Here is a 7650-nt window from a genome sequence, read left to right as displayed (position 1 = left end):
GAAAAAATGTTGTAAAATATTAAGATGTTATGGTCTTGCTGTTTTAAAAATTAAGTATCATGTTTTGATTTAAAACAGAATATACTGGCTGCCTGGCATGCAGATTAGAAGTTACTGTACTCACATTCTTCCTCATGGCATCGTTATTGCCTGGCCAGGGATGACAGCAGACGCTCTGAAGATGATTGTAATGACAGTTCAGAGTGGATTCTGCATCTAAACAGAATTTGTTCTCAGCTATTGTCCTTCATCAGCCCCTCCTTTCTTCCCTGCTCCTTTCCTTCCTTCTTTCTTTCCTCCCTTTCTTTTTCCTTCCTTCTTACATTTTCTCTTTCCTTTTTTCCTTTTCTCCTTCCTTCCTTTCTTCTCACCTCCATTCATTATTCTTTCTTCTTTTTCAATTTGTATTCATATTCTTGTCTTTTCCTTTCTTCAACTTTACATTTTGTTAGATTTTTTTTTTTCTGGGAAGACAAATGTATTTCTTGAACTCTCCACACTTGAGAATGTCTCCATTGCCTTTTCACTTGGAAAATAGTTCAGTTGGGTGCAAGACTTTGGAGTTCCTTTTCCTAAAAGAACCAACTGTCTTCTAGTGTCACTGAGATGTTTGGATCAACCTACCTTTCCTCTCCATTGTGACTTGGTTTTTTTTTTTTTTTTTTTTTTTTTTTTTTACCTAGATGACCAGATGCATTTTCCATTTTTGTAGCCCAGTTATTTTATTCAGACCTGTCTTAGAGCTTTCAGCAGTATTTCCTGGGGGACTGAGTCCACCTGACCTGCATGTTCATGATTTTATTTCAAGACTAGCATTTTAACCTTTGAATATTTTTATACCTCTTGTTTCAACGAATGTTTACTCATTAGCCAAATTCTTATATACCTCTCGTCTCACTAATCTTTGACCTCTAAAAAAATTTTTTTTCATGAAATTCTTTTCTTTTTTTTATCCTGTCTCAGGTTTATTTTTACAAAGAGCCCAGGAGGACACCACCCTGCCACAGGAGGTAGCCCAGGGGTCACACCAGACCTTCTGTTTTTACATTAGCGGATAAGTGGCTTCTACTGTGGAGCCTTCATGGGGGCTTGGGCACCTTCGAGAGCCTGAGCTGGAGCAGAAGCTGGAGCCTGGGCCTTGGCTGGAGCAGAAGTTGGAGCCTGGGCCTTGGTTAGAGCCTGGGCCTTTGGCCGGCAAGGCCTACAACTCTTGGCAATGCAGGCACGGATACGCTTCCCAAGCTTGGGGTGGGCAATACAGGCAAGTTGAGCGAGCCTGCGGTTTAATCCCTTTGTAATGATCTTGGGCTTGACCTTCTTGGGCTTGACAAGGGCCTTGATAACTTCGGTGTGTACATTCATGGCCTTGGCATTGTTTGCTTGCATCTTCTTGAAGCCTTTCTTGTGCTTCTTGGCAAAAAGCATTTTCCTAAAGAATTTGGGTTCTAACCCCTTCAGACATTCCTATCTTTGTGACCAAGCTTTCTTGATGCCATTTCTGTACCATTTTCGAGACTGGTTGTGCGTGGCGTAGTTCTTGGACTTGGCCATAACTGCACTGTAAACCGTGGCTGCCAAGCACCTGAAATCGGAAGAAGAAAATATGAAATCCTTTCTGTTTACTGCTGTGTGGCTTCTTAATACCTCACCCGCAATGTTCTTTTCTGTGGTATAATCACTTGTTTTATTCATGGTGGTGACCATGGTACTGGGAATGTAACCCAGGGCCTTGCACACGCTAGGCAAACACTCCACCACAGAGTCACATCTCCACCAGCCTGTGCTGGTGTTTGTTTGTTTGTTTGTTTGTTTGTTTGTTTGTTTTTTCCAGCTCAAGACCAACAGCAGCTGTTCCATTTTTACTGAACATGTTACAAAATGAGGCTTAGTCGAAAAGCCCAAAGCCCACGTCTTCCTCAGATTCCTCCAATTCTTCTTTCTTTGCTTCCACCTTCTTCTCCTCAGCTGGTGCAGCGGCGGTGGAGGGCGCAGGACCACCTGCAGGCGCAGCCCCGGCCGTGAGGGGAGGACCTCCAGCCCCTACATTGCAGATGCAGCTCCCGATGTTGACATTGGCCAGGGCTTTTGCAAACAAGCCAGGCCAAAAAGGTTCGACATTGACACGAGCTGCTTTAATGAGGGCATTGATCTTATCCTTCGTCACAGTCACCTCGTCGTCGTGCAGGATAAGGGCGGAGTAGATGCAGGTGAGCTCGGACACGGAGGCCATGACGCGGGCTGCCTGGCACGGTGCTAGTCGCCGGAAGAAGTGAGGGCCTCACCCCAACGCGGCCTGAGCTTCCTCGGAAGAACAGAGCACCTTGGCGGCGGCTGAGGAAAAAAAAGGTGGTGTGTTGTTTTAAAGAGAAAAAAATTCGAAACAAGATAATAAAAGGGTTGCAACTGTTAATACATTTAATACATTGCATATTGTTATCTTTAAATTAGTAACTCAAAGTACAAGATATCGACATTTAATTGTCCAAACAATATTAGCACAAACCTTTCTTTTCAATGAACTAAGAAATAAGTAGTATAACTATCTTAACGTGTGTGTGTGTGTGTGTGTGTGTGTGTGTGGTATTCCCTTCCTTCTTCTTTTCCCCATTGCTCTGTCACAGTTTTGCTTTCCTTTTAAAGTTTCTTCTGGACCAGGGAGATGGCTCAGTGGAATAAGTGCTTCCCAGACAAGCACAAGGGCCTGAGTTCAATCCCTGGTTCCACCACACAAAAAAAAAATTAATAAAATAAAGTTTCTTCACATTTTCAAGTATCTACTCTACATTTTGGAGCTTATTTATTCTTTCAACTTCTCACATTAGGGAGACAATATGATGTTTTCACACGTGTGTCTAGTTTATTTCACTCACAAGTATGGTCTTAAGTTGCATCCTTTTATCTATAAAAGTCTCCAGTCAATCCTTCTTTATGGCTGAGTAGTACTCCATCATACAAAGAGACCACATCTTTTTTATTCATTCCTTGGTTTGTGAGCATTTGGGTTGTTTCCAACATCTAGCTGTTACAAATTGTGCTCCTATAAACATGCTTGTGCATATATAACTGTGGTAGGCTGTTTTTAATTCTTCTAGGAAGATAGCCAGAAGAGGAATAGCTGGGTCAGATGGGACCTCGAATACTAGATTTTCAAGAATCTCCATGCTGATTTCCATGGTGATTGTACCAGTGTACACTCCCACCAACAGTGGAGAAGGCTTCCTTTGTCCCCACAGCGCCTCCAGCATTTTTTATTGATTGATTTCTTGATAATAGCCATTGTTTCTGGGGTGAGATGGAATGTCAATTGTTTTAATCCACATCTCTCAAATGACCAGTGATGTTGAACATTTTTTCATATATTTATTTGTTCTTTGTATTTCTTTATCTGAAAAATGTACTTATCTCAGATGTCCATTTTTGGATTGTGTTTTTAAATTTGGGAGGTCTGGGTTTTTGAGTTCTTTATATGGTCTCAATAGTAATCCTTGGTCTGAGGAAAAGCTGGCGAACATTTCTGCCACATTGTGGGCTGTCTCTTCACTCTCTTGGTTATATCTCTTGCTGTGTAAAACATTTATAATAAGATGAGATCCCAGTTGTTGATTCTTTGAGTTTCATTCTTAAAGTCTGGGCCTACATCAATGTCTTCAAGAGTTTTACTTATTCTATCTTCCAGCAAATTTAATGTTTCTGTTTTAATATTTAGATCTTTGATAATTTCTAATTAATATTTAGATCTTTGATCATTCCTAATTCCTAGTTTATTGCATGGTAAAAGATATGAATTCAATTTTTAATGTTCATCCTGTGCAGAGCCAGGTTTCCCAGCACCATTTATTAAAGAGGCTTTCTTTTGGTGAATGTGCTTGGCTCCTTTTGTCAAAGATAATGTGATTGAGTATGTATGTAGCTGTTTCTGCATCTTCTAATCTGTTCTGTTGATTTTTTGGTCTTTTTTTTCCCAATACTATGCTGTTTTACATGTAGCTTTGTAGCATAATTTCAAGTCAGGGATAGTGATGCCTCTTGCCCTGCCTTTATTGCTCAGAACTGCCTTTGCTACTCTAGGTCTGTTATGGCTTCAAATGAAATTTTTTGTTGTTTTCTCTAATTCTGTCAGATACACTATTAGAATTTCTATTGGAATTGCATTAAATTTGCATAACAGTTTTTGGAGGATGGTCATTTTCACTATATTGGTTCTTCCAATCCATGAGCAAAGGACATCTTTCCTTTTTCTAATATCCGCTTCAATCTCCTTCTTCTGAATACTGTAGTTTTCAATGTAGAAGTCTTTTACCTCTTTTATTAGATTGATCCCTAGTTATTTCTTTTTATTTTTCAATACTATTATGAAAGGTGTTGTTTCCCTTTCAACACCTCACTTAGTAATGTTGTTGTTTGTGTACAGGAATGTTAAGACTTTTTTTGGCGTTTATTTTTTTTTTTTATAATTTTATTGATAAACAAATAGCAATGAGACAGTTTCAAATCAAATCGCTAGGACAGTTTCAATAACTAACATACTGCATACGTTCTTCTTAGTGGTTAATTGCTGTACAAGATGCGGACTTGAGATCCTATTTACAAACACCATTAGAACAAATCATTCTATTCATTAACAGAATGTAACTGTATATCTACCCTAACTACTTTGAATACACAGATACAAAATGGACATTCATCTGTATACCCCTTTTTTGTTAAGTTCCGTTACTTGAATATTATAGGTGTGTAAACTCAACAAAATATTCTAAAAGAGTCCAGTAGCCCATAATAGCATTGGGTCTTCTGTTTCACTGGCAATGTCAGAAATTGCTGACCTGAGTCCCCCACAGCTCAACATAACAGCATGGCTTTCCTTCCTATATTTCATCTTCATACTTTTCTACTGGATGCTTAAGACCAAGGTAAAGCAGGACCTATGCAACAAGAGTTGTAGTTTTTGGGTCTGATAAGGTCAGTGAAATCCCCTCAGGATTTATCGTGATGTTAAGACTTTTTGAGTGCTGACTTTGTATCCAGCTACACTACTGAATTTGCTTATTAAATCTACTGGGATTTACTGGAGTTCTGGGGGTCTTCTAAGTATACTATCATGTCATCTGCAAATAATGATAATTTAACTTATTCCTTTCTCATCCTTATTCCTTTTTTTTTCTTTTTCTTTTTATCCTTATTCCTTTTATTTCATTCTCTTGTCTAATTACTCTGGCTAAGGTTTCCAGGAGCATGTTGAATAAGAGTAGAGACTGTAGATATCCTTGTCTTTTTATGATTTTAGAGGAAAACTTTCAGGTTTGTTCATTTAGTATGATATTGGCTGTTGGCTTCTCATAGATGCCTTTTATCAGATTGAAATAAAAATCATCTACTCCAATTTGTTATAGAGTTTTATCATGAATGGCTGCTGAACTATGTCAAAAGTTTTTATGCATCTATTGAAATGATCATATAATTTTTTCACTTGGCTCTGTTTTTCCCTCATGTATTCATTTATGTATGTTAAACCATCCCTGCACCCCTGGAATGAATCCCACTTAGTCATGGTGAATAATCTTCTTGATGATAGGCCACATTCTGTTTCCCAGTATCTCATTGAAGATTTTTTCACCTGTGTTCATGAGGAAGGTTGGCCTATAATTCTTTTTCTTAGTTGGGTCCTTCTCTGGTTTACGTATCAGAGTAATATTTGCTTCCTGGAGTGACTTTCGGAGTATTGCTTCCCTTTCAATTTCATTAAAGAGTCTGAGAGGTAATGGTAGGAGGTCTTCTTTCAATTTCTTGTAGAATTCATCAGTGAATCTGTCAAGGCCTGGGCTTTTCTTTGTTAGTAGGTTTGTAGTTACATCTTAAATTTCATTGATTGATATTTGTCTATGTACAATTTCTATATCTTCTTAATTCAGCTTTGGCAATTCGTACATATCTAAGAATCTGCCCATTTCTTCTGCATTTCTATCTTATTATACTGTAAGTTTTCATAGTAAGCATAAGTGATCTGGATTTCTGCAGGATCTATTTTGATTTCATCCTTTTCGTTCTGAATTGCATGGATTTGAGTAGTCTTGTCTTTTCTTTTCTTTGGATAAGGTTGCATGAGGGTTTGTTGATTTTATTTAATCTTTCAAAGAACCTACTCTCTAATTCATTGATTCCTTGTAATATTTTCTCAGTCTCCAGTGCATTAATTTATGCTCTGATTGTTATAATTTCCTCCTTCATATGAGCTTTTTATCTTAGCTTTCTTTTCTTTTTCTAGAAGTTTGAGGTTCACCACTAAATTGCTTATTGGTGCTTGATCTGTTTTCCTGATATAGGTATTTACCACTATAAATTCCCCTTATAGGTCTGCTTTCATCGTGTCCCATACAGTCCAGTGTGTTGTGCTGTCATTATCATTTAATTATATAAATGGTCTAATTTCATCAGTGACCCATTGCTTATTCAACAGAGTGCCATTTAATTTCCATGTGTTTATGAAGTTCTTGTAGTTTCTTTTGTCATTGATTTCCAATTTCATTGCACTATGGTCTGTTAATAGGCATGAAATAATTTCAATTCTTTTACATTTACTTAAGTGTGTTTTATGAGCTAGTATGTGGTCTGTTTTGGAGAACTGTGTGCAGCTGAGAAGAATGTGTATTTTGATGCTTGGGAGTGGATCATTCTGTAGATCATTCTGATGTTCTACGATCAGGCTTTGGTCGGTCCTGGGATGGCAGAAAACTTCCTGGTTGTCCGGGACCAGTCAGAGGTCGCTTATATCAATGGCCCCATGGGGGAAGATAGCGGAGAAGGCACCCCCAAAAAGTGGACAGGCTCTTGTGGGCTCCATGGGCCACTAGGGGATGGGCTTCACATAGGTTTAAAAGAAATTCGTGTGACTGTGAGGCATCACCTCACTAGCTTTTTCGCAGCGGCCACTGCCTCCTCCTGGTATATCTATGGATTTCTTTTTGAACTAAATATTTCTTGTGTGCAGCATACTGTCGGATCTTTGTTCTTGATCCATTCTGCCAGTCTGTCTTGTGATTGGTGAATAGAGACCATTAATATTGATGGTTATAACTGTATTGACTTACCCTTGTCATGTTATTTTTCTGTTGTTGGGTCCCCTTCTTTTTCCCCTCCCTCTGTTTGATTGTTTGCTTTGGACTACTTCTATTGGAGGTTCATGGAGTTGTAGTCCTTGTTATCTCTTTCTAGAATGTCCTTCGAAACATTTTGGAGTGCTGGTTTGTAGTTATAAATTTCCTCAGATGTTCTTTGACATGGAAGTATCTTATTTAGCCATCATTTTTGAAAGATAATTTTGCAAGGTACATCAATCTGGATTGAAGGTTGTTTTCCTTTAGGACTTGAAATACATCACACCAAGTTCTCCTTGACTTGGGGGTTTGTGTTGAAAAGTCAGCTATGATTCTGATGGGATTTCCTTTATAGGTGATTTCTTTCTTTTCCTTAACAGCTTTTAAAATTCTATTCTTGTGCTGAATTTTTGAAATCTTGACTATGCTATGCCTGGCTGTATATTTTTCTTTTTTTTTAATCAAGGCTAATTGGAGTTCTATATGCCTCACTTACTGAGTAGTCAAATTCTTTTTTCTTTACCAGGGAAATTTTCTGCCATGACATCTGTGAAATACA

At 38.3% G+C, this 7650-nt stretch overlaps 2 pseudogenes; both read right to left on the bottom strand.

Annotated features, from left to right (window-relative positions):
- Nucleotides 1–420: 420 nt before the first annotated feature.
- LOC111813082 lies at nucleotides 421–7239 on the bottom strand (annotated as a pseudogene).
- On the bottom strand, nucleotides 1886–2334 carry LOC101579644 (annotated as a pseudogene).
- Nucleotides 7240–7650: the final 411 nt, after the last annotated feature.

This window comes from Octodon degus, unplaced genomic scaffold (assembly GCF_000260255.1).
Source record: "Octodon degus isolate 3935 unplaced genomic scaffold, OctDeg1.0 scaffold00163, whole genome shotgun sequence".
Lineage (NCBI taxonomy): Eukaryota > Metazoa > Chordata > Mammalia > Rodentia > Octodontidae > Octodon > Octodon degus.
Note: the sequence above shows the minus strand (reverse complement) of the source record. Positions and strands in the feature narration are given on the sequence as shown.